Source organism: Manacus candei, unplaced genomic scaffold (assembly GCF_025592945.1).
Source record: "Manacus candei isolate 608988 ecotype Guabito, Panama unplaced genomic scaffold, ASM2559294v1 h1tg000065l, whole genome shotgun sequence".
Taxonomy (NCBI): Eukaryota; Metazoa; Chordata; class Aves; order Passeriformes; family Pipridae; genus Manacus; species Manacus candei.
The window spans coordinates 7638952-7665885 of record NW_026138113.1 but is presented as its reverse complement, the minus strand read 5'-3'; the positions used below and the strand labels follow the sequence as shown (position 1 = coordinate 7665885).

The following is a 26934-nucleotide window of genomic DNA, read 5'->3' as shown; positions in this document are numbered from 1 at the left end:
AGCCTAAATCTTGCCCCCAGGCAGGGCCCGGTCCCCCAGGCAGGTGGAGTCAGTCCCTGCCAATCACAAAAACTTTTATTGTAAACACTAATAAACACCGTTAAAATGAAATAGTCTAATAATCACTTACACTTTGCTTTTGCACCCAAAAGCTCAGTGGGCTCCATGCAGTAAGAATCACTCCTTCTTTTCACATGTGGCCTCAAGCCATGTAGCACTGCAGAGTCCCCCTGTAGTTCTTCACCTACCAGGCCACATGAAGGCAGGGAAAGGCCATCAGGACAGACATACCTGAGGAAGTAAATCCAGCAGCCACTCCACTCAGCAGCACAAGGCTTTCAGTCAAATCCCAAGAATGGGTAGGTGGGTCCTCTGCTAGTGAGGCAATTCCATGACTGTGTTGACCTCTGCACTAGGATTGATTAGAAAACTCCTATTAGATAAAGAGAATCAAAACAGAAGCAATTTTTATGTAAAATTAGTAGTGGAAAATCATGTTTTAAACACTTTTACTCCAGTTTTTATTAAAATTGATGTTTGAAAATTTCTTTGGAAATTGCAACATTGTAAAAATTTATAACAGCTGGGAAAGTAAAAATACTCTTTGTATGTTGAATTTTGTTTCTTAGAGATAAAAATAAGTAATAAAAATGAAAGGGAAGGCATATGCATCTAAACTTAGTTCTATTTTAATAAATCTAAGGTTGTTATTCTAGCAGTAGTGTTGCTGAATTGAAGACAGTACTATCTTGAACGGGTCTCTTAATTTATAACACTAAGCCTTCAGTATTTACTACCCTCCAAATTTGATTTTATATGTAGCAGCTGAACATTGAAGTGCTCATATCTTTGTATTCAATTAAAGTAAGGAATTAGGAACTCGAGCATGTTTTTCACAATCTTAAGTTAGAGTAATTCAAGACTCTTTTTATGTTCTCCTGTTCTACTAAAACTATAATGGGGGACTATTGTGCTCTACACTCACTAGCAAGTACTCTGTGCAAATCATCTTGATCTTAGGATCATAACAACATTTGAAGTCATTTATTGATTCAATCCTGCCAACAAAAGGGGCTTTGGTAGTGCAGAAGCTCTCACCTGGCTGCACTCACACCCCTAACAGGGGATGAATGGCAGGAGTATCACAGGTAGAAATCTCCCTTTGCAGTTGCTGATCCTGCAGCATCATCCACACCAGCAATTCTCAGTGAAATCAGGGAAACTATTCAGGTGCTTAAAGCAAAGGCCGTGTTTTGCTGATGACCGTATTTTTTTGCTGCAGCTGTCAGTCAGATAGCAGATAGGCAACAATATTTTAGACTTGTGCAAAATGAACTTGGTTGTTTTCATGGAGAAATCCTACGGCATTCCCATAGCTTTCCCATTCCAAATCTGACTGTAGTAGAGAAGATTCTCTCTGCTGTAGGATAAGCCAAAACACTGTTCTGGTAACAGGACACTTCCTCACGTAATCCATGTGACTTCATCCCTCAACCCTTCCCGAGGAGATGGTGGCAGGGAGAAGCTCTGAAGTTCCCTTCCTGGCTCCTAAGCACCTTTCCAGGGAAGCCAGAAGGAGTCTGAAGGGACCATTGGACAAAACCAGGAGAATTTCTCCTGAAGGGACAGTCATCTTTGTCATCTCTGATCCCATTCTTATACTCCACTGACAGCCCAAATCCTCCTTTGATAGGAGATGCAGGAGCACCACTGACCTCAGGAGGAGATGGATAATTAGCAGTGGATGAGTGTCTGGCACTTCAGGCAGACACTGAGACTCACAGGATTGGTAGTGGCAGACCTCTTTTGATGTTGCTGGACCATGTTTTATAGCAACTCATGAAATCCCTGAAGTGATTCCAGCACTGTGTAGCTGATGACATTTAAGAACATTTCTCCCTGGAATTTTTTTAAATCACTAGCAGCTCCATTATTTGAATAGCCAAAATACTTTCTAATGGCTGCTTGAGGAGCCTTTAATTCATACCCCACTGTTTGGAGTTAATCCATTCAGAAATTAAAACAGTGCAGGTTATTTTTGGAAAGGAGCAAGCTGCAAAAAATCCAATTTTACACACACAAAGCATATATGATGGGATATACTTTGAGTTGGTGCAAAAGCACAGTAACCTACTTGATGTGACGTGGTATTCCTACCACATTTAAGCAACGTTCATCTGTGCCCTAAATCCTCTGGCAGAAACAAGTCCTGTTCAACACTCTGTGCTTAGATTTTTGTCAGGGTTTTTTTCTTCTCATTTTTCTCATTAGGCTGACATATTTTCATAGTCACAGGGGGCCAGTTTTGCTTCTAGTGACAGAAAGTAAATGTTTTTGCACACGACTGCTGCGGACATGGAGGCAGTCCTGGCCCTCCCCTCCTGTGGTGGATCTGGCAGTGCTGCCACTCTCAGCTCACAGGCAGGGCTCCAGCAGGCTCTGGGGCTCAGGGTATGTCCCCAGGAACCTGAAAGTGCTGGTGGCTTGCTGAGTGGCTTCTGCAAACTGTATTACTGTATATAGGCAAGGGGCAGAAGTGAATATTGAATGTAAAGAAACCTGAAAAAGCAAGAAGAGAGAGACGTAAAATGTTCACATCTCTGCTTCTAACACAGTGACCTTCACTGTGGAGCTTCTGTCTCAGGGTAGCTCATAACAACAGGCTGGCAACTACCAGCCTCATTGTCTCTGAAATGTCACTGGTTTAACATCAAATCAAGAGGTATAATTGCATTTTTTCTTCCTTCTCCCCACCCCACAAATTCCAGTCCTGATCAGGCCCAAACCATACTGACAGCGTATTTGTGTTCCCGTAAGAAGTCTTCAAAAGGTCACAAAAACTGCAAGTTCAAAGGGCTGGATTGTTTTCAATATACACAATGACTCTCCTATTTCCCATCTGCACTGCCTTGAAGTTATTCCAGGATCCAGGTGATATGCAGAAGTCTAACACAGTGTTTGAGAAAGAACTGATTGGTCTCATATGAGGAATTTCTGGGTTAAAACTGTCAGACTGTGCTATCTTTTTGGTTTATTCATCCTTCCTCTGGACAAGCGACATTTCCACCAAAAAGCTTCATTTTACTTTCCATGAAACTGATTAAGATAGAAAACATGTTTCTGCATTCTGGCCAGGCACAGCTCTCACTTTATGCACCAAATGCATTTTTCACTGTCTTCAGTTTCTACTTTCGTTTTTTATCTTATATTCTTTGTTGAACGATCTAGCAGGATGAGACACTTATGCAAGAACATATGGAAAGAGAAGGCAACATATATTCATAATAATGCAACGAAATCTCATGTTCTAGTACATCATGCTTTCCATAAAACCAAGGGCAGTCGGAAAATCAGATTATTCCAAACTGTAAAATTTATCTGAAATTTAAGGTATATAGTCTGTTTTAATAAAAGACATGTTGCTGGCTGCCTAACAGGCAGGAGTATAAGATGGCATGAGAAGACAACATGTAAAAATCTGTCAGGTCCATCAGCATGTGAGGTTGCCATTTGGCAGCTCATCCTGCAGCAGATGGGAGCTGCTGATCCTCCACTGCTCAGTGCAACCCCTGCATACGAAAGGGATCTGGTAAATTTATTGGGAAGAGCTTGAATGAGATGGATCACCTGGAGGCAGAGAGCAGAGTAAAAGCCAACTCAGCTCAGTCTTGGGAATTATAAAAAATACCCTGCTTTGCAGAAGTATGCTAAATAAAGAGAAGCAGCCAAAATTCGACATTACCATGAGAAACTTTAACTCCAAGGTGTCCCAGAAGTGCCTGACAGTCTGGAGGTGAGTATTGTTTGACTCTGAAGTGTCTCTACCTACACACTGTGGTTACTCCCTTTGAGTGATGTGTTTAACTTACACCAGAATCTGTATAAAGTATATTAAATCACCATACTGTAATACCCTGTATTACTATAAAATAATATTTTATAGATTATAAGTTAACGTTTATCCCTCTTCTGGGTAAAAAGTAATATAATCATCTTTTGAAAGAGATGAACACATTGGCAAAACTCAATACACACCATATTTGGGTCTACAAAATAATTCTAACAATTGTTTATCAACATCCTGATTCCTCACATTCTGAAAGCAGTATAATTACTGGGGAATTGAATCCAAAATACTATTAACAAAGACTCAAAAAAGAACGCTACAAAAAAATATTACTAAAAACCAACATTAAGTCCAGGAGAGAACACCACTGAGTTAAGCAATACCTTATATTTTCCACTGGGCTCACAGAAATTAGTTACATCTCCCATGTAGAAAACTGACACGTGTTTGACCTCAAAGAACTCTCAGTACCTCATATGGAAAGAAATCCATGTAAGAAACCAACAGATCAGACAAGATCTGCAGTGAACTCTTAAACGTTTAGGCCTCAGTTCTGCAAATGTTTCTTTGTGAGATGCAATATAAATGTCTCAACAGTCTCCAAATGTAAAGGGTGAGGAGATATATGTGCAATATTATAAAGAAGAATACATGTTTTCCATGTGTAAAACTGGAGAGTTTGCTTAACTTTGTAAAAAAGCTCTCCCTTTCTCCTTTCCTTTACATTATTTGCATTGCCAGGATCACATCATGCTAGGCTCTCCACCAGTTCAAAGACAGAAAAATCTAAATAATTAGAAATTTAAGTCACATCTATCCAGTTCTTTTAGAGAGATTCAATGAATGACTGGAGAATTAGTATAATTACTGTAACATCACAGATAGTAAGCAAATAAAGCCTGATTAACTAGAGGTGTGGAAGTGAGTTTTATTTGCTCAGGATGCACTGATTTATTCTACTATCCTTTTTTTTTTTTTAATAATAAATATGTCATAAACTATTGGAAGAAAAAAAAGTTGCTCTTAAAAAATCATGTTTTGCATCCCCCTGGTCAAGAGTTGAAGCTAAAGGTACTAGAAAATTTTTTGACTGAATGTGGTTGCATTAGTTTTCCTGATTTGGCTGTTAGGCAGCTCGGAAATGAGCCACCATGGCAGAGAGGAATCTGCTCCTGCAGAAGTGAGGGAGGGAGCTGAGTCAGCAGGACCTGCAGCATCCTCTGCAGCACGATGGCCTCTGTTTCCTGGCCTCACCACAATGATTACCCAGGTACAGGGGTAACCTTCTTGTGCTCACCTATGGGCCTTTTCCAGGACCAACTGTTTTAAAAACTGTTTAACATGCAATACATTTTATTTTATACAGATCTATATTTCCTCTACATATATATAGTATATATATATACAGGTACATGGTATTCAGAGTGGTTGAGCTTTAAATTATTTATAAGACTTTCTATATTAAATACCTTTATAAATACCACTGAAGCTGTGAGAACATAAGGGAATACTCCAAATGGATGTGAGTTACTGCAGCTGGCAGTTCAGGGTTTGAGTCCATAGCATGTCAATATACCATGTCTTTGAATCGTGGGTGAGTGAGACAGCAAGAGAAAAGATGTTGACAGTGTGAATCTGGTTAGCTGTTAAAGCCAAAATCATGACCTTTGTTAAACCAGTGTAATCAGGAAATGTACAGAAATCCCATCTTTCCATTTAATTCTAGGGCATAAAAGATGAGAGTGCAAGGAAAAGAAAAGTTCAAGTAGAACAAGAATTTATGGTAAATACAAAACACATACAACATGGAAAATCATACTCGGTACAAATATCTTGTATTAAGCACACTACATGTGGGCTGATGCACAGAAAGGCTTCTAAGTATTCAATTAATTTTCCTTTACAGATCAAGACTGTATTTTTATTTTTTTAGGAACTGTCTTCATCTGCTCTCTGCCTAAACCACAAAAACCTATCCACTTAATAAAAGAATGGAACACAACTCATTGAAGCCAACAGTTTCAAGAAGCATCCATTAATTTTGGATGCTTCTGGTTTTAGATGTCTGTCTTAATGAGCTTGAATGTAAACATGCTCTTAATAATTCTGCCAAAACCGAGGCTAATAAGTTGATGTCTTCGTTTATCAAGTGAAACACCTGACCTCATGCTGTACAGATGAATTAGATGCTCTGACTTAATCATTTATATTACTTTTCTTTGTATGAAACAAAAAGAAACTTTGGGCCAGATTCCCTGTTCTGTTCCCATTCCTCTCAGCATTCCTGGCACTGGGAGAAAGCAGCCTGGATGGAGCTGCCAGCAGAGCATCTCGGCAGCCTGCAGCAGTCTGACTGAGAGGGGGTCACCTCCACACCCCTCCCATCACAGCTGGCTTTTGTGGAATGGAGAAGGGAATGTGAAAGGATATGTATTTTTGGTTTGCAGACAACCCCTTCATTAATAATGTACCTCTCCATTCTGCTGGTGAATCAACCTGTTACTCACTGTTTCAGAAGGACTGTTAGAGACTATGGCTCCTAAATTAGAATTGAAATGACTACTGGGTTCAAGCAGGATCAATTACCTGCTGGTGTTTCCTCGGTGCTCCTGGGAGTTAGAAAGCTGCACAGCTGATGGGTGGGTAAGTAAGGAGTAAGTGCTGGACTGGGGGGTGACACTGTGGAAGTTTGGCTATGGCATGTTGACACATTAACATTTTATGGATGTGGTAGGAAGGACTCAGACTGAAGAAAAATCCATCCAGAAAACTGATGCTTATCCCCCCAAATGAAAGGAACCAGCCAGAGGGTGTATCAGGCAGATGCTGGCAGCCGGCTGTGAAGGGTTGTGTTCAGAGCTTGGAAACAGGGACCACTCCAGGCAGTGACCTGAGAAACTGATGGATGGCAGTGATTCCTCTCTCTGCTTCTTGACTTCTGGCTGGCAAGGTTGGAGCCAGCTCCTGGCCGTGCTGAATTTTCTCTTGGGTAATTTTCCTGCAGCCCACAGATCTAAAGCGATTTATCTCAGAGGAGAGGGAGTTGCACAGCCCCAGAGGAGCAACAATATGCAGGAACGGGAGCCTCTCCCCATTCTCCAAAGAGATTGTGGCATCAGAAGACCTGGGGAGATGCTACCACAAGCAAAAGAAAGAAGATGGGAACTAAAAGGCAGATTTTTCTTGATTCTGCATCCTTCATGTGCAGACTATGATGTTTTTTTCTCTGTATTCTCAGGGAAATGAGATTAAAAATAATCATTTCTCACCTCCCTTATCCCAAGATCTGAACTGGTTAACTTCTGACAGGTCATCCCTTTGTACAGATTCTAATAAGGAACACCAAAACCCAACCTCAGCAGCATTTGGTAGGTGTGGATTAGAAGTTGTGCATTACAGAGTGGTAACTATTAATTTTCAGCAGACAGGAGTTTGTCAGATGTAAAGAGAGTGGGCAGAAAATACTGGCTGTAGACAAAGCCCAGTATTCAGAAGAGGTATTGCCAATGGGAAGTCTGGTAAGACGGGTTCACAGAAATGCTCTGGAGAGTTTAACTTTTACAAAAGTTTCAGTAAGGTTTTGCTAGTTTAAAATAATGATAATGACCACAGCAGAAATACACAAGTCCCAGCAATTAAACTGCAAAAGCATCCTGGAAGAATCTGAGACAAAATATCTTCATTGAATGAATCTTTAGAGGTGAGCAAATAATTCTAACAAAGTGTTTCATGGACACATAGTTCTATTTGGAGAGTTTTAGAATAAAACTGCAACACACATTTGTTCAAAGTGGCTCCTGTCAGGGAGAGGCACATGTCTGACTTCAGGTGCTCCTCTATGAAAGCTCTAATGACTGTTGGGAGGCAAAGTTAGGTAATAACACATAGATAACAAAATTCAGACACATAAATATGTTTCACCCTGCCTTGTCTGTTATCTGGGTGAGAGTCCTGATGTTCAGATGTGATTTTTCTCTGATTTAGACCTTCCACACGGTGAAGAATGTTGAGCAGGATGATTATTTCTCAAGCTGTAATTCAGTCGTGTCCAGTTCACTGCAGGCAGTCATTCAAAGGCAGAGGCAGGTATCCAGGTGAATTGGAAAGGACAGGCTTCATAGCATGCTCGGAATTAATTTGGTCTCTGGGACTCGGGCTGTAGGGCTGACATTTGTGAGGCATTTCAGGGCAGCTGCCTGGCGGGCAGTGGTCACGGGGCTGGGGGACTGCAGCTCCAGCCCAGCTGTGCCCAGGCACGTCCTGCCCCAGCCCCAGGGACCTGCAGCCTGCTCAGATCAGCACCTGCCTTCAGCATGTTGCAGTGACAGGAAGAAGATAAAGGTATGTATTTGATTAGCCACAGAATAAATCATAGGCAGAAAGGTATTTGAAGTAAATGGCAACAACTCTATAAACGTTCTAGAATTCAGATGTTTACAGAAGCTTAAATATTAAGGCTTTTACTTCAATAATCTGAGATTAATCTGCTATGTAAAAATAGATGTTTGTTTAAATAAATTGACTACACTGCTAGTTAGAGATAGAGATTTCCATTGTTCAGAAGGTCTGCCTTATTTTGATCTGTTTTAGGAGATAATCCTGATAATCCTGTATAAAGTTGACTATAATATCTGTTCTCTCTTAGAGCTCTTTGCATGCAGTAGCAATCCTGCTACCACTCACTAGTTTTGGGTACTGTGGAGTTCAGGTTTTCAGGAGGAAATTGGGAAGAAGTTATGAAGGTGTTAACTGCTGTGATAACCAGGATGAACTCAGCCGCAATACTGTTAGCAGGTGAACACAGAGAGGAAAACTCCAAGCACTGATTAGGGTTTTCTACCCCAGCAAAATCAGTATTTTTCCTAGAGCTGTGTGTGCATTTACAGTCTATTCCACTGCTTCCAACTTAAGCCACCGCGTGTGGAAGCTCAGCCTGTTTTCCCACCATTACCATTCTGTGTATGGAAGCTCTACGTGTGACGTTTTCTGCTTATCTACTTCTACTGCACCTTCCTTGGCAATGAAGCCTCTCTGAGCTGTGTTTTACACCTCAGGACAAGCCCGTTGGCCAGATGGTTGTTCTGACAAATGGAGAGAAATGTCAGAAGCACTCTTGCCTACCTGGGCAGTGAGGTGCACCAGTCCCGCTCCTCGGTGCCAGCACCGGCCACGGCACACGGGACTGAGCACACCTTGCCTTCCTGGCACGAGGGAACAGGCATGGGCACAAAGAACAACCCTCTGGGGACAGTCACTGCATTGGAAAAGGGCTCCTTTGCACTGCCTGGACTACCCAGATGTGTCTCTGAGACCAAAACCTCACCAAAATGTTTTCTGTGTTTTCTTCCTGGAAGAAATACCCCCAGTATTTCAAAGAAAGCTTTGAATGGGAAACTCCTACTTGGCTTTCAAATAAAAACCTTTCCATGCTTCATCTTAACCTGATTACCAGGATTATATTATCTGCTTGACAAAGTATCATTTTATCTTATGGGTGATGATTCCTCACTGCTGCTTATGATTTTGTACCAAACATTTTCTGCTGTCAGGAAAGGTGTCTCTTAAAGTCCAACTTCATGGCCTTGTTTTGTGGATGAGAAATGCCAAGTCAAGTAGGCAGGACTGGTTGGCTAATGAGACTCTGGTGCAGTGAATAAGATTAGCTAATAATTATTGAAAATCCTGATAAGAACAAGCAACATTTTTTTTGTATCATGAAGCTCTTCTGTTTTCTATAGTTTCTCTGTTAATGTGATACTATGAAGCCAAAAGCAGATCTCCGGAAACCAGAGGCCTGAAGTTGGTGGTGGTCATCATGGCTAAAATGGGACACAAGGGCAGTGAGGCCAGGTTGGCCTCCCCAGGGCTGGGTTGCTGCAGCCCATGGGCACTACTCTCATGAAGCCTCCAAAACATCTCAGCTTTTCATGTATAAAGTTAATTATACCAGAGGTGATTAAACAAGCAGGTAGACTTCTCCTCCAATGTAACTACTACAACGACTTAAGTTTTTAAGATGATGTCATGTCTACTTATTTTTTCTTGCAAGATATCTTTTGTTGTTTTGGCTGTACTTGGATCAACCCATATATCCAGCAACAGCTGCTGGCAGTTATGGCAGTTATTTTTGACCTTTTCCTGAGCAATAGCTGATAGCTTTCCAGACTCTTTGTCTAATGGTAGAGGTTAAGCTAAGACTAAAATGTTCACCTGATTGCACTTGAACTTGTGGCTTACTCAGGTAGAAAAAACCACTGCACTTTTGACACAGAGCTGCTTCCAAAAATACTGAGCAAGTGTTTGGGCTACAACTTTCTGTGCTATTGAGTTGTATTGCACAGAAAATTTTACACAATATTCCACACAGACTGAAAACCACCTTTGTAGTTCATGAAATGTTGATACCATAGCTGTTAAAACAAAAATTCAGCTAATGATGCATCTTTTATTCTCCAAATATATTAGATGTCCATGTTATTTATGACTTCTCCAAAGTTTAGTATAGGCTTTAGTATAATCCTGATAATATATGAGGGTACTTTACACAAATGAATGTTTTGGATGTGGTGAATCCACTGTTAATTATAGAAATATCTGTTTACAAATCTAGGATACCACCTGTCCTAAAACTATCCTTTATCTAGCTCTCTGCCTACATTCTGTGCAGCTGTACTTTACCATGGCACTCCAAATAAATAGGAGTATGCTACAGTACAAGTTAATGAATAAATGATGAATTACTAAAACTGCCTGACCAAATTATTCAATCTCTTCATCAGGAGTCAGAAATTCTACTTACATTTCTTCATCATCTTCATTTGCTTGTGTATGCTCCCTCAAAGCAGGCTTTTTTGTTACCATTGTTATTACACATTTTAACGGTTGGTTAAATTTGTCAGATTTTTGCAAATTCAGGGAAATACCAGACTGAGAAAGTACATAAAATGCAGCATTGTTTCTACTGAAGAATTATTTTTTCCACATTTGACTTGTGCTGGTGTTTAGAGGGAAGGAAGAAGGTGTTCCTGATACCACATGTTAATGCTGCCAAACTGAATGCCAAGAAGCCACTTTTTCTTGGATTCAACAATGGTTTTGGGTCTATCCCTGCCTTTGGAATGGAGGTTTTGTGAGCCTAGTTTTAACACTCTTCTGTGTAAGGAGTGTATCACATCTTCAGGACAAAGAACCCCATAAACCTTTGGTTTAATTAAACAGTAATGGGGATCCATTCCTTGATTAGGACATTATGGAAACACCAGCTTGGAGTGGCACAGAGAGTCTGTTATTTTCCCCCAGCTGCTGCTCACTGACATGATTCACCTCTTATGGCTGATTATCTGAAATTCTCTGGCAGGTGCTCGATGGGCACTATAGCATTTGTGTTTGAAAAACTTGCCTTGCTTGTGCCCACAATCAATTATTTCTAAACCTTTGGTGATGCTTCTCCCCTCAACCCAAGAAGTAAATTTTTCTTCCATTCCTGTAACAAATTCTGCCTTTTATACTTCTTGTGTAAATGTTATTATTGACATTTGTTATGATTGGTAAGTGCAGAGGGCATGAGGCCTTCTCATGGAATTGAATGGCCTCTTTACCCAACCATCTTACCAGGAAAAGGCTTTCAGGGTACTTGATATTGTCTAATTCCCACTAGGGCCTCCTTCCAATGTGGGATGAGCCAGGAGTGTCACACAGATACACGTGTGAAGCTGTAGCCCCTGCCTGCAGCAGTGAGGGCCAACACACCCAGTGTACCTGGCTGGGTGGGACACAGCAGGGTGGGGCAGACAGGTTTGGGTCATTTATTCCAAATTGTTATACTAAAATTGTATATTTTAAAACAGTGGTTTAGACTTTTTTGGATCACACACATTGGTTTATAATCTCCATCCTCAGGGCACAATGGAGAAGCTCCTGTGATGGAGAAGGAGAAACAGAAGATGGACTTCAAAGACTGAATTTCAGCTCCTTCATCTTATGCTCCTTTTCACATAACAGTATCTAATCAGAGCACATATGAACCAGTTTTGCCTCAGGGTCATCATTTCCTCTGTTCTTTGACCCTCTGCAGACGAGAGCCTTTGCAGGCAGTCACACCTTCCCTGGGGGTGGACAGCTGCTCACAGGTGCTGCTGAAAGCAGGAGTGGACCTCACTAGTCTCATGCTGGCTTCCCTTTTCCATGGTCATCAGCCCAGTGCATTTTTATATCTTATTGAAATGCACGAAAATGTACTGTCCAATTTGACAAAACTTTCCAACTAATTACAAAGTACTTTTTGCAATTTCCTATGTAATATCCTTTCAGAGTTGTCCTGTTTTCTTTCTCTCTGAATGCGTATTCAGAGCAGGCAGATTTGTAGGCACACAATAAGAAGCTGATTTTGAAAAGAGGTAAATAAATTGCACTGGCTGGAAAAGGGTTTCTTGCTGCCCTTTTATTATGATGTGCACACAACTTGCTACAAATTCTTTACTTTGCATTTCTATCACAAAGATAAATGAAATTGTCAATCCTGTTCACATTTCCTTTTGATGGCTATATAAAAGTAATAGCCAGGGTGTCAAAAAAAGCTTTCATTAATTCTTCTATTTATTAAGGTGAAAAGAGGACTATTTTGCAAAAAAATAGGAATAAACAGACTGCAGTGAAATGTCTGCTCCTTTTCTGGAGGATATACCTTCTGCCTGATTCCTAACTTTAGGATGACTTTGAGGAGCTCTTAAAATAAATAAAAAACTTCTTGATTTCAGATTTCTGTAACTTTATCTCAGTATGACACCACTGCAATACTACACAGCATATGTGAAATACTTTATGGTAATGTTGAAATTTAATCCAGGGAATCTGACCACACTTTAAAAAAGAAAGAAGAGGAAAACTGTGTATTTGTTCCACAAAGATGTCTAATATTAAAAAAAAAAACAAAAACAAAAAACCAGAAAAGCCAAAAGAATCCAACCCACATTATAGGTGATAGATATAGACATCAGCATCATTTCTTCAAAGCCATCCTGGAAAAGATGTCCTCATAAATCATATTTATTAGGAGTAGTCTGGAGCAGAACAAGCCCAGAGTGCTGCTGTGGAGCTGACACAGAGTCTACCAAAGCTTACTCTTCCTTGGCAGCTCACCAAGAGGAGCTGCAGCCCAGCAGGACATCAGGGAGCTCCCGCCAGTGCCAGGAAGGTGAAACAGAGCGAGAGATTTGTCATCACCACTCCTGCCAAAGATCAAAACACTAATCACTTGTGCCTAGGGAAGGACGGGCACAAGCTGGAGGAGGGAAGGGGGAGATAGAAAGCTCCTGTGGGGAGGCAGCAGAAAGGGGAAAGCTTAATGTCAGGGAGGGAGGTCATGGAGCAGTGAGGAGGTCACTGCACAGGCTGGCACGAGGCAGCCAGCCCTGAGACTGACCCTCTGAGAAGGTCATCAAGGAAAGGACATTTGGGCCCTCAAGAAGGAAGTGGAAGAATCAGATTATGGTTTTCCCAGATCACCTCTGCAGTGGGGGTAAATCTGTCTGCAGAGAGGGTAAATTCTAATATTTATATTTGTATTTATAGTTTATAGCCTCAGAAACTTAAGTGGACCTTGCCCCTTCACTGTTTTCACAGCACTGCTTTTTTTCTGTTTTTTCCCCTTGTAGTTTTGTCATTACTTCATTACTGGCAGAGGAATGGGACTTATTAGACTTTGAGGTAACAGCAAGTCCCAAGAGAGAAATGAAAGTCTGGAGAATCCAATAATTAAAATGGGTAAATTTGCAAATCACCTGAAGTTTAGAAGTATTGTTGTAACCTCCTGTCCTGGCTGGAAAGTGTTTGAGCAAAGAGTTCATAAATTTTTAGGTGAGGAAGAAATCTAGTCCTCTGTGGGACAGAAAAAGGGCAATACATCCTCAAACTCCATGAGGCAGGAGCAAGTCTGAATTACCACACCAAAATTGTCTTCTTTGTCCTTCTTATGAACTGCAAAAGGTCTCAGAACAATTAGTTCTGTCTTTTTTTATTGTTTCAGTGTGGAGCTTGAAACCACTGACCTTTTATCACATCTATTTAGCTCTATATCCGCAGCTCAGGAGACAATTAAAAATGAGGAGCATGTTCTGTGTTTGGCAGAAAAATGCAGTACTAATTCATTTTCTGGCTACAACAGTCCAACTGTGTTTAGTTTTTCCTTCTTGCATTCACATCTAAATCTACCTCCCCTCTTCCACTGCGCTTTGTACACATTTGCATCTATATGTGTTTATATGTCAGTGTAAATCTTCAAAGCCTTTTTTTACTGCAGCTCTTATTAGTGCAGAATATATAAGACATTCTGCAAAGGTTAGAGTTTTCAGATTATAAAACTCTTTGGCTTGTTTAGACGTGGTTCAGCCCCCTCTAAACGTGATCATAGAGCATTCATTCCCAGGCACTCAGTGGCCACAAAGCATGATATTGACTCTGCTCCTGGTGCAGCTGTGTGTGATGTTATTCACAGCCAAAGCACCAAGACATCTTTCTACTCCACTTTGAAGAAATCCCTCTCTTTATCAGTGAAGGAAACAAGCAGCTTGTCTACTACAACATTCAGAAAACCTCCCCTTCCATCTCTTTCTCTCCCTCAGTTACAATATGAACATCAGAGATGGGAGAAAAATAACATTGTGTTTCCCAATGCAATTAATTTTACAATAGTTCAACTTCAACGCCTTTGGACACAAGCACAAATGGGAAGAAAAATTAAAGCTTAGATTCACAAAGCCATGAAAACAGCAGTAAACTGCCAGCAAAGAAGTGTTTCCTTGTCGCCTGCAAGCAAAGGATTCAGCAACTGGGAGATGTTTTAAAACCAATTATTTTAAAATCTATGTAAACACTATTTCTGATTCCACGTGAAAATCATATCCCATTCCAAAGGCTTCAGGAAAATCAGGCAGAAAAGCTTGAGATCTTATTTGAAAACAAGAGGTGTCTGAAAGTACAGCCTTCCCTAATGAAGCTACAATTTAAATACTAAGTTTTACACAAAGCAGGAAGACAAAACCCCAAAACCAACCCACATCTTGCATGAAAACCAGCTGGTTTAAAGATTATCCCTAATTTTTTATTACGGTGTGTTTTGACAGCAGTGGGTATGGTGAGAAATGAGTCCTCTGTGTTAACCAAGGTACTGGCAGGTGCCTTTCTGGTATTTAGCAGCATCCCTGTGCTGGGGTCACTGCCTGTGCTGTCACCCTGTGCAAGTGCTCTGCTGTGTGGGGACAGGTGACACCTGGTAGATCAGATTAGCCTGTAATTTCTCCAAAGCAGAGACACCCCTCTGTCTGTCTGCTCAGCCCCTCATTAAAAGAAACTCTGACTGTGGTAAAAATGACAGCATGCAAGTATTGAGGCCCTGGAGCTTTCCTAGCTAGATTGCTTCTTTTTTTCCTTTCCATTTTGGATTTTTTTTTTCCCCATGACACTTAAAAATGATATAAATATTATGGGCTAGATTCTTGTCTCCTGAACTTCTAATAATATTGAAGTTGCAAAGGTGTCTGTGTTGAAAAACACAGGACACTCACCAGCTACTTGGCTGAATGTTCTTTACTATGCAAAGCTCTGCAATATTTCCAGTAGTGCCTAATAATGTCAGCTTTCAGAGTATGATAAGGTATCTCTGTGGTTTCATATTGCATCAAGTGGAAATCCAGCATACAAATGACTTGCTCAGGAATATTCTACATAAAATTATTGAAACTTTTAAACTGTTTCTGCTTATACCCAGGAAGTGGAATATATTATATGGTATTAAAGCATTTTTAGGAAAGTTTTTATTTTTTGGAAAGATCACTTCAGTGAGGAATGTAATATTTATGGACTATTATATATTTGTCCTCCTGTACATTCCCCTCCATCACCCAAAAGAAAGGACAGTATGTCAGAATGGTCAGCAAAAATCAAGTCTGTTTGGTACTAATGCTATATTCAAACCATGCAACTACCAACCCATATGAGATACTTCATTTTGCTATAATATCATACTCTTGCCTGCAGAATGGCTCTGTACCTGATGTTCAATCATTATGTTCATTAGTGGGGAAAAATCCTTCAGGAGGATCATTCTTTTTAAAAAGCCATATGCAATTGTGTGGCTAAAAAGCACAAATGTCTTTAATTATATCAACCATGCTTGCAAATTAAAGGCATAATAACCCATCTGCATCTGTGTAAATCGGGCATTAGGCCTGAAGTCAGTATTCATTTGTGTACATCTAGTTAAAAAACAAAGGAGTAGAACACATGCAAACCCACGATGTTTAGAGTCTATGATGGATTGAAATTATATCAAAGGATGTCAGCTCAGTAAATTAGTGGTATCACATGAACAGAAAACCATGGGAGATACTAGATGATGGCATGAGAGGGAGGGAAATTTACCTCTACATATAGAGACTTTTCTCCACAATAGCAATGTGAATATTGTCACTCAATCCTTCATTTTACTAAATTTGCAGGACAAGGCTTAGGAATATCTTCAAACTGGAGTACAAAGCTGGTATCCTCTCCTGGGTGTCAAAATATCTCAGGAGAGCTTTCCACTAGCAGACATCAGTATGATGATTTAACTTTCTCCTCCAGGTCGGGCTTCAGATTCTGGTTGGGAGTTACACCCACTGATTTGAGGTTTCAAATTCAAATTTACATTAAAAGAGTTTAAACATCTATAAGGAATGCCTGGAAGTCCTTTCTCAGACACTGAATAAGCAAAGGCTTCAGGACTGGCTTCTTTGTTCCTGTGTGTGTTTGGTTAAAACATACAACAGCCTCAGTGTCAAACAAATGGATGTACTTGAAAGAGCTACAAGGAATTACAAAAGACTCTTGCTCTCTTTACATCAGCTGTGTGATGCTTCAGCTCCCGCCTGTTGTTGAAGCTGCTGCTGTAAACAAACAAGCAAACAAACAAATCCCAGAGCTGTGCAGATGATGTTGGAGACATCATTAGCCACGGCTGGGGAATAAACCAAGGCATCCTGACACTGGAAAGGAACACACGTGTTGAGTCACTGTGCAAATCTGTTCCCTTCAGCCATTTCACAAGGCAAGGCAGCAAGGACTGCATGAGCAAAGCAAACTGATCTCAGGATGCTTTTCAGGACCCCTGAGAAATTGCTGCTATGATTAGTAACAGTGAAATAAAATCCTTGTAGTTTAACAGTGGAAAACAGGAGAGTTTATAGGAGAAAATAAACTTTACAGTTGAAAAGGCACTCTACAAATACTGGGTCAGTTCCTGCTGTCCTGATTTACACAAGCACTCAGGCCTTGGCTAATCTGAGAGTAACCCTGTTTATAGCCAGGGCTGGAGCCAGCCACAGAGATTTCAGGTTTGGTCCCCTTTGGGAATTGCACTGGGAAGCTCCATTAAGGACTTATGGTCCCAATGCAGAAAATGCACAGGGAGTAGAGTTTCCTCCAGCAGGGATTAAAACCCTGTGTGTCTTAGCAATCAGCAACCTTGTCATGTTAGTTCAGCTGTATTTTGTAGTGATCATACATCTGACATCAAAGTACATTTTGTTAACGGATCTCTGCCAAAAAGCACAGGAATATAAGTAATTCTTGCAAGGAAAACTACTAAAAATACTGCTAATTCTTAGAGATGCAAAGGGATATTACTGATTAAGGGTCATTGCTTCCTCTCCCACTGGGAGTCTTTCAGTGCTTGGTGCACCAGCCTGGGCTGGAGGAGGCAGAGCTTGGATGGATGACAGAAATCAGGAGAGAACATTCAATAGTGAGATGAGACCTGGAGGAGTTGATTCCTTGTCTCTGGAGTTGTGACGCTTGAAAACCAAGGTGATTTTACTCTCTACATATTTCTTTTTTCCTTTTCTTTTTTTCTCTTTAATGCCTGCTTGAAAGAAAATCTAGTTTTATCTGGTCTTAGACCAATTAGTACTAGTGTCTGTGGAACCTATTAGCAGCACCAACAACAGCAGATATGTCAAAAATATAAATCTGGTCATTCCTGTACTTTCATCTTAATTGCAACTTTAAATCTAACATGGTTTTAATCATTAAAATAATGCTGGAAAGAAAAGCTGTTGGTTTTGGGGGTTAAAAAAACCTTTTATTTCCTATGTTCTTTTCAAAAAGTTACGGTAATTATTTTTATAGTGACAAGAGGATTATTTGTCTTAATTTAATATAGAAGATTAAGTTCTCAGGACAAAAAAATTACTGTAATGTACAAAAGTGCAAAAACAATGTTAACCTTTTCCTATATCATCAGAAGAACTTCCCCATCCTTCTGTGGGACAGTTGTGTCCTGGGAATGTATGGTGAGATTTAAGCTTCAACTAAACCCATCTGGTTTCTGGAAGCACATGTGCTTGAAGCAGCCCTTGGCCACTTTCCCAAGGATCCCTTTTTCCCCATGCTGTGGCAAGGTCAAGACAGGAAAAAAGGTAAAAAGAGAATAAAGGGAGCAATTTTTAAAACAGGAAAAATGGTGCAAGCAGTTGTTCCTTTTGTCCTCCACCACCTCTGCCTCCATTCCCTCTCTGCACCAGGTGCAGACCAAGTCACTTTTCTCCTATTTTCATCAGCAGAGCCCATTTCTGTCACCATTCACCTGGGATGATGCAGACTGAGGGACAGGGTGTGTGTCAGCTCTGACAGGTTTGCAGAAGCAGCAGGACATGCTTTGTTTTCGGGAACAGTTACTATTACCCATTAGAAGGACAAATAGAAAATAATTACAGCGTATCTCAGTCCTTGCTGTAAAAGGTGTTTCATTAGCAAAGCTTCAGCCATGAAGGGAGCCATAGTGAACCAGCCTTGAGCAGATGTCTGCCTACAAATGTTAATCTTCCTTATTTCTACCCTGGGAAACAGGGTATCGGTGCCACCACCAAGTCTCAAATATCTGTGTCCGAGACCCCACACCAACTTACAGCTTTAGAAATTCCTTTTTTTCTCTCCCCCCCCCCCCCCCCAACAGTTCTACACTGGAAAATCTCTAGGTTTTCTCTTTTATAATCCAACTTCTAGAAATTCTTTTAAATGAAGTTTAGCTGTGAACTAATGGAAATAAATTAACTATGAAGTATATCATGGTGGTCCTGGTCTTGGAGTCTGCGGTGCGGTGATAAATGATCAGCATCGTAAAATAGCTGTTAATAGGTTTTAAAGCCAGAGGGGAAAATTATGATCATCTAATTTTGACCTCCAGCACAGTGCTGGTGACTGGACGCCCCCCTGTAACTTCTGCATCGGTGCCACTGCTGCTCACTGAGCAGCAGGACATTTTTCAGCTACACAAGCCCACCAGCCCCTGAGCAAGGAGTGAGAGGGATCCTGACCTGGTGAAAATCAGAACAGTCACAGCCCCATGTTACACCACATGAAAATCTGCTCTACTACTCTCCTTTTTTTTTATGGTGCCATGAATCCTGTACTCCTTCCTGACACAGTGCCATTCTCATTCTTTCTCTGCCTAATCTGTCTCTCTTAAGCTTTTCTATTGCTCTTATATTTCCATCCCAGAAGCTCTCTAAGTATCAATTTCCCTTATCCTCTCTGCAAACTGCCCTCTGGCCCTTTTCACCCTTATGGGGTAAGGTTTGCCAGCCCAGACTATCTACCATCCCTATTAAATAAATATATAGATAACTAAATAAATGAAACAGTCGTACAGACAGAAGACTATCAGGTCTTCAAAACCAGCCAGCCTCACAAAATGAAAGACAGTGACAGGAGAAAGACCAGATCAGGCTCCACTGGCTCTCTCTAAGAGCTCTTCCCACTTCCAGGGGATCACTGAAAGACAAGCAATTGCTGAAAACTCACCTAAAAGGAAATACTTGGAAATACCTGCAGTATTTACTTAATGACACGGATTCCTGTGCAAGCATTAGAGTACAAAGCAAAGGTAAGTTATACTTCTGCTGGCTTATTCTAATCAAAAAGAATCAAAAAAGGGGATGATCTGACTTGATTCTTGAACGTGGCTTTTCTGGTTAGCACTGTATAATGCCCATTACAGCCCTGTCAAGCCTTGACGTGATGAGGGCATAAAGCACATTTCAATCCTGAAGAGCAAAATAAATTACTTGTCTTGGGCAGATGGAAAAGGACACTTCTTTTCTCTGCCATCTAGCAAACCAGGAGCAGAGTTTAGTCCAGTGAGAACAAAAATAGCCCAATAAAACCCACGGTCCGCAGCATTACAGATGGCTTGTACCATCTCCTAAGCCATTTACTTTTAGAAGCTGAGAAATGGAAGCGCTGGAACTTTAGGTGAACATTTCACTGCAGGTGATCATGGTACTGAGAAGTGTTAACTCAGGCTCTTGTCTCACAGCCACATTCTCAGCGTTTTAACACCTTGCTCTCCTGCCTCACTCTCTCCCCAAAAAGACCTTAAACCAAGCCAAGGCTTCAGCATCCAAAGCAGGAGCACTAACTTTAGGGATTCATTTCAAAATCCTTCAGTACATTGCTGCTGCCCTCAGAAGCAGTTGCTGATTATTGCTTTCACAAATATTTACAGCTTTCTAATTCTTGAATGGAATATATTATGAAAATCTCCATATGCCCAAGCACAGCTTGACTTAGCGGGTGAAAGACAACGACTCTATTTTGGATTCACACTGCTGAGAGAACACTTACTGTATTGAATTCATACCTCATTTAAAATTGCCTTTACAGATAATAAATCCAAATGTTCCTTTGATAATTATTCTGTACTAAAATTAATGCCAAATAATGTGCAAGCAAGCAGGCAGGCCTTTATGGGTGTGATTACAGCATTTACTTCTCTTTGGGAACTGCTGGAACTGTCTACATAAATAATACCATGCCATTATCCTTAAAGCAGCACATTTGTTTTACAATGAACCCTTGCAGGGAGAACTTTTCACATATATACTATTGAAGCTTTCTGTGCACCTAATCATCTATCATATCCTTTCAGGAAAGATCCCGTAGCAGAGAACTCTCCCCCCCACCCCACTACTGCTTGACATAAAACCATAAAGGTTGTTATGCATATTGGAAACCCTCCCATCCTTCTAAAAGACAATTTATCTTCTTTATTCATTCTACTTGAATGCCTCTGCTGCAAAGGAAACTTTTACTGTGCTTTGCCTGAAATCCACATAAAGGAATATGCTGTAAGTGCAGGTGAAGTGCCAGAGTTTCAGTGTCTCTCTCAGCCTGACATGTCTTTGTCCTTCACTGTCACTCTGTTGTGACACAGCCCCTTCTTTAATTGCATCTAAGCTTTTTGCTGGGGCACTTGCAGTAGCACAGTGATGTGCTGCCTGTCTGGGGCACTGCCCATTGTGCATTTGGCTCCTGAACTTTGTGTGAAATCTCTGACAGTCGAAACAATTCCTGTGCCCAGCGAACACCAGTTGACAAATTAAAACCTTATCCTATTTGTTGCTATCAATGAATTCTAAGTCAACAGCCATATTTTCTGCTAAAGTAAAGCCAGATGAGCACTAGGAATTGTGAAATAACAGCTTAATTACAAACAGGAGGGGCCTATGCAGCACCAAGTCCATGAAATCACTGAGCTGCTCCTGGCTAAAGTTGGCATAAGAAAACCAAAAATACATGTATGAGGAAAAATAGTAGTTTTGTCGAAGACTGCTACTGAGCAGCAGTTGCACTCTAATCAGAAACCTCAAAAGGAAAAGCAGGAGTAACTCAATTCAGAGGCCTTTTACTGTCAATTACACTAGACCTTTTCTTATTCACTTTGCTGAGTGGCTCCTGAGTGATCGCTGATGGAGTGAAATCACAAGTGCTGCACGCCAAGGCAGCTGCAGCTCTACCAGTCCCACAATTTGGACACTTCTTGCAAGTCAAAATGTGATCTGATAAATTATGAAACAAGGACTCCAAGATTCAGGTTGCATTATGAGGGGATTTACATGCTTGGGTTCTTTCTGCTGTGCAGAGACAAGTTGGAAAATTTAGGTTGGATGATGCACATTGAATCCATTTCCCCTGCTAGAAGAGGTGCCACTGCCTTCCTCTGATGTGTTCCTGTGCACTGTTCTCTGAATTACCAGGCTCATCTCTGCTCTGCAATGGAAAAAGAAGATTCAAAACGTAGGAAAACTCATTGTGGACAAGTGTGTTCCAGCCTGGCCTTGTCTCTAGTTACCTCCTGCTTTGGGCACTGTTGATAACTCCATCCCATAACTGAGAACTGATGCTTTGATCTGGGCAAGAATACCAGTAACACTGTGAATGCAGACCAGGATGGATAAGCCTCTTCCCCCCTGAAGTGCCCAACCCTGAAGATAACAAGGCCACTCTGCAGTAGATGCTGAGAACAGCTTTTTTCTTCACTTTTAAAAAAAAATTTAAGATCTTTGTTGATTGCCTCTCTTCCCTATTTTTCCTCCACCACACACATTTGGGTCCCCAGATTTTAGAATTCTTGTGCATGGGAATCTTCATTTTTCTTAAAAGGTCAGCTAAAATAGGGATATTTCTGCCCTGGTTTTAACATGTGTTTTCTGAACACTTTTTCTTTAACAACAAAGTGTTCCTGGCCTGTAACAGAGGCAGGGGATGAGCAACACATGCTCCTAAGACATAATATAGGATTTTTATTCAGAGTTGGAAATTTTCTGGCTCCTGAGGGTGGCAAATGATTTCATAAGCATTTCCAGGGGCACTTGTTGGCCTGGTGATACCATTAGCAATTGATGAATAGCCCTTTCTTGTCTCAATTATGTTAAACTTAAATTGCACCATTTACCTTTGATAAATGTGCAGTGACTCTAAATGACCTGTACTGGGACTGGCGACTCTGGAGGTAGGGCAGGAGGATTCCCTGGGAAAGCTGAAGTGATGGAAGGGGGCAAAAGAACTTTACAACTGTCTGAAAGGAGGTTGTAGCCTCCCTCTGTGCCAGCACTACAGTATGTATCAAGCCAAATGCCCCAGAGAAGAGTGAGACATAGTTATGGTAAGTAAAACCAGACCTGGGAAGGTTTTATGAAGTTCTTAAACAAGAGACAATAGGAGGGATCATCTCTCATCAGTATGAGAAATATGGATCCTGTCATAATTTGGAAAAAGTAAACAGGAACTGCCCAGATGAGAAGGTGAAATGTAGCATATTGGTGCTGTGATTGAAATAGGAAACTCCAAATCCAAGAGGAAATAGTTGACTCTATGTTGAGAAGTCTGAAGTAAATGGATAACAACTGCACTGACTCAATCCCATTAGGAAAAAAGATTTAATCTAATTACTTTCCACAGGTCTTAGCCTCTGAGAACCAGTCAAATGCAGAGCTAGAAAAGATAAAGGGCTGCTTTAGGAGCGAACATTTTCAGCAGAAGTCCTCTGAAGGAAGTTAAGTTGAACAATATAGGAAAATCCATGCAGAAGAAGATCTATTTCTCCTCCAGGTTTACTTACTCTTAAGTGAAGCATTTGCCAACTTTTTTCAATTAGTTTCCTCAGCTGAAAGAACTCTGGAATTGGGAAGCCTTACAAAGACACATGATTAAATTGGCTTTGACAGGTGAGGTTCAGAGCTCACTAAAAGGTCATACAATTTAAACTGACAGGTATCACAGAAGACAACCTGACTAGTCCAATATATTTCCCCTGCTGGAAAAGCCAAGGACTTCCAGGCAACAGATTATCGTGAATGCTGCTACCAAAAGTTACTTAACCTAGAGAGTAAATAAAAGTTCTAGGTATAGAGTGCAAATGACACCAGGCTACTGAGCCTGCCACTGCCTACCTAATGGGACACAGAATCATAGAATCAGAGAATAGAATCATAGAATCAGATGGGTTGGAAAGGACCTCTGAGATCATCAAGTCCAACCCTTGATCCAGCACCACCATGGTTACTAACGAGACCATGGCACTAAGTGCCACATCCAGTCTCATCTTAAAAACCTCCAGGGGCAGGGAATCCACCACTTCCCTGGGCAGCCCATTCCAATGGCTGATTACCCTCTCTGCAAAGAATTTCTTTGTAATATCCAACCTAAACCTCCCCTGGCAGAGCTTAAGACCATGCCCTCTTGTCTTACTGATCGCTGCCTGGGAGAAGAGACCAACCCCCACCTGCTACATCCTCCTGTCAGGGAGTTGTAGAGAGTGAGGAGGTCTCCCCTGAGCCTCCTCTTCTCCAGGCTGAACAACCCCAGCTCCCTCAGCGTCTCCTCAAGTCCCTTCACCAGCCTTGTTGCTCTTCTCTGGACCTGCTCCAGCCCCTCAATGTCCTTCCTGAACTGAGGGCCCAGAACTGGACACAGCACTCCAGGTGTGGCCTCACCAGTGCTGAGTCCAGGGCAAGAATCACTTCCCTGGTCCTGTTGGCCACACTGTTCCTGACACAGGCCAGGTTGCCATTGGCCTTCTTGGCCACCTGGGCACACTCTGGCTCATGTTCAGCTTCCTGTCAATCCAAACTCCCAGGTCCCTTCCTGCCTGGCTGCTCTCCAGCCACTCTGCCCCCAGCCTGCACGGGTTGTTGTGGCCAAAGTGCAGGACCCAGCAGGAGCTGGTGAATGGTAGACCTGGATAACTGAGAGCTGCTTCACAGTTCCTCAATTTCTGTATTTTGTGGATGAAACAGCCACGTGGATCAAATATGCCTGCTTTCCCTGACTAGAATGCCATTTTCATTAGGTGTTTTCATCTATAGACAAATAATACACTTAGCTGCTCTGGACCCTGAGTGGCAGACAGAATGTTCTCTCTGAGATGAGTCAGACTGCACTCCTTGTAGCACTAAATTACAGAGGGATTCTCACTACACACTGATTCCAGCAATATGAAAGGTCAGCACGCACATATCTCCAGGTTCGAATGGGAGATGAGGAAATGCTTAAGCTTTTATCTTGTTTCCAAGTGCTTTGGGTTAAGCCTTACAACTTTGCTGAAAGCTTTAGTGGCTTATATTTGCTGAAGGATAGTGTTAAATCGTGACTGTGGAGATGTCCTGCACAACACTGTTCGTGGGCAACTCACCACCATCGGCTGTTTTTTACAAGAAAAGCACGAGGAGGTAATAGGATTGCAAAGAGGGGCTCTATCATCTCCACCTCCACTCGGTGAAGCAGGAGCAACCATCCATGCAGGCTTAGCGTGCTAAGGCGCTTATGTCACTTCTGGAGGGGACACATGGCAGACTGCTTGAAGAACTAACAGGAACAGAGGGGAAAGGAGAGGAAACTAAGCTTAAAAAGGCATTAAACACTGCCAGAGAGACAGACAACCACAGAAACAATTCCAGTGGCAAAGCTGTATGATGTGAAAGTACACACAAGCCACTGGAATTTGAAATAAAAATCACCAAAGGATCTTAACCCAACAGTGAGGGGACGAGGGAAGGTGAAAATGCACCTCTCAGGGGAGTTTCATTGAATTCATGCTAGTTTGCTGCTGACATGCAGGACTCTTTCACTGTTCATGTCATCAGTTAGAGGAAGTCATAGTATTCTATCTTAGATAGGCTACCCCTCAGCCTTTTGCAGGCTGGAACTGCCAAAGCCAACCTAGAAGGAATAAATTTGCCAGCTGCCCCTGGATGTCATCAAGCCAAATCCAGCCTGTTCACTCTGCCCCCAAACATTCAGAGCTGCTGTGTTCGTGGTTTGTTTCTGCACTGCTCCTTCAGGTCACGACTGCCACCAGATTTTGTGAAGCACAAGTTTAAAACAAACTAAAAGCTTTCCTGAATTTTTAGGGAGAAATGAAGCAGAAGAATCCTTTCTTTCCTGATTACAACAGCCCTGGCATTCCTCACTGATCGTGTGCACTCTCAGAGACCTTGCATTTCTATTATTAGCATCACTGGCTTTTTCATTCTATCTTTACATTTCAGTTCTGGGTTGTACCATGGGACTACTCAAAATTTCTGCTTGCTTTCCATTTCATAAATAAACATGCATGGGAGCAAAATCCCCAAGCACTGTTTATATGCATAAAACTGATTCACCAACAAATAGCAATTTTGCTCTCAAAACTGATACTTAGCTTTTTCTGTTGCTGCCTCTGTGCAAATGGGGACCAGTAACTTTTATTTTTTTGGTGTTATTTCTCACTAACACCATTTTCTGGTATAGATATCAGTAGCTTATCAAAAACTGGCAAAACCTTCAAGGTATTTGTTTTATGGTAATAACACAAGTGATTACACTTTCTAAACCCAAACAAGTGCTGGGAAATTCTCTACTTGTCTAAAATGAGATTTTACTTGTAAACCTTTCCCCATCACCAGCTCAGGGACAAGAAACAAAGTAGATGACTTTCAAACAGTTCTCTGTTCTGACCGGTCAGTGCCAGTGCAGTTCCTTTGACTTGCTCCTGTTTCTGGGGACATAAAAGAAAGGAAAATGAGCCCCCCTTTCAATGAATTATATGATGGACAAACCTGCTCTCCCTGTGCACCACAGTGGCAGGGCTGTGCTTGTGTGCTGACTGTGGAAAGAGCCAAATTCTGCTACTGTTCCCCCTGCTGACCCCCGCCCCCAACACTACAACACTGTTCAAAATACTAAAAGAGGGGCTCTAGGAAACACAGGCCTGAGCCTGTTTCCCAAACCCCTGCTCGGGGACACAGGTCACACACAGAGGTGACCCTGGGCATCTTCCCAGCAGCAGGCCAGGCTCTCCAGCCATGCAGGACACTGCAGGGGCAATGGAATGGACTTTTGCTCCTGGGGAGAACTGGCAGCTGGAGCAGTAAGAGCCTCCTGGTGCAACTGTGGAGGATTTAACACAATCCCCTCTCTCCCGTTCTGCAGAAGGAGCAATGAAATCTGCAGGGTAATGTATTCAGCAAAGTTTGAATGATAAATGCTGATGGCATTTCCACTCACTGTTAATATTAAAAAGCTGGGGAAAACTCCCTCTCCTGAGGTGAACCACAGCAAATCAGGAATATTTTAAATCAAAAGAGACTTGAGGCCAACTTGCAGTGAACTCTAAATTACACGGAATTTAGGGATTCCGTTTAGCCCAGCTCTATCTGTGGGGTGGGTGAGGTATTCAATAGCATGCCACACTTTGGTTATGGCCAAATTCCCTTCTGGAAGGTTCTGGCAATCCT

The 26934-nt window shown here is 41.5% G+C and overlaps 1 protein-coding gene across 12 annotated transcripts in view; it reads right to left on the bottom strand.

Annotated features, from left to right (window-relative positions):
• VSTM2B (V-set and transmembrane domain containing 2B) overlaps positions 1-26934 on the bottom strand; it is a 362287-nt gene that overhangs the window by 22535 nt on the left and 312818 nt on the right. For 7 of the 12 annotated variants that reach the window (XM_051805908.1, XM_051805919.1, XM_051805918.1 and 4 more), the window contains one exon: positions 292-412. The gene's annotated coding sequence lies outside the window, so the exon portion shown is untranslated. Of the gene's footprint in view, positions 1-130; positions 434-26934 lie in introns of all 12 variants that reach the window. The other 5 variants (XM_051805910.1, XM_051805916.1, XM_051805915.1 and 2 more) reach the window with 2 other exon arrangements.